We start from the raw sequence: 995 nt of genomic DNA, 5'->3' as shown, positions 1-995 counted from the left end.
CCCACATACTCTTCTAATTGGCCGCAAAGGGTGCACTCTTCCTTGGGACGAGACATCACCTCCCTGGATAGAAAATTTGCCAGCAAGACCCAATCTTATTGTATATGGTATTCAATTAGCTTGCGAGTACAATGTATGATTGATATTAACTTCAAATTACCGTTTGCTGAAAATCCGCAATCGCCTGATCAATGATCTCAAATTGAAACTCGCCAAATCGTCGTACGTCTTCTATAGACAATCGACATTTTCGTCTAATTGCTAACTTGCATTGAGAGCAAGGACATGGGACACGCTGATTAAGATACGCCTCGCGATCTTGAACATGACATTCGTTTTCTATTTTGTCTACGTTACAACAAACAATTTGTTTTTGTTATCATTATTTTCTTTTCTTAGATTGTTATACTCTCCTTCCATCTCTCTCTTTCTATGACCTAAGATATAGTATCATAGAACACTAGTATTTAGTACCTCTCCCTCCCTCTCTCTTTCTCTTCTCTCCCTCTCTCATTTCCTTTTTCTCTCTCCTCTCCCTCTCTCATTTCCTCTCCCTCCCTCAACCTCACCCTCTGTTTCTCTTTTCCTATTAGGTATAATGATATTTCTCTTTTTCTCTCTTCTCTCTCATTTCCTTTTCTCTCTCTACTCTCCCTCTCATTCCTCTCCCTCCCTCTCTTTTTCTCTCTTCTCTCTCATTTCTCTCCCTCCCTTGTCCTCTCTCATTCCATTTTTCTCTCCTCTCATTCATTTTCTCTCTCCTGTCCCTCTCATTTCCTTTTCTCTCTTATTCTCATTGCTCTCCCTCCCTCTTTTTTTCCCTCTCCTCTCTCTATTTCTCTCTCTCCCTTGCCCTCTCTTATTCCTTTTTTTCTCTCCTCTCCCTCTCTCATTTGCTTTTTCTCTCTCCTCTCCCTCCCTCGCCCTCACCCTCTCTTAAAATATTTCCCTATTAGGTTTAATGGTTTTTCTATTTTTCTCTTTGCTCTCTCTCT

The sequence above is a fragment of the Lygodium microphyllum genome, chromosome 24, assembly GCF_053477565.2.
Source record: "Lygodium microphyllum isolate KBCC chromosome 24, Lygodium_microphyllum_v1.1.10, whole genome shotgun sequence".
In the NCBI taxonomy this organism is placed as follows: domain Eukaryota; kingdom Viridiplantae; phylum Streptophyta; class Polypodiopsida; order Schizaeales; family Lygodiaceae; genus Lygodium; species Lygodium microphyllum.
The sequence above is the reverse complement of the archived record's forward strand: the minus strand, read 5'-3'. Positions refer to the sequence as shown.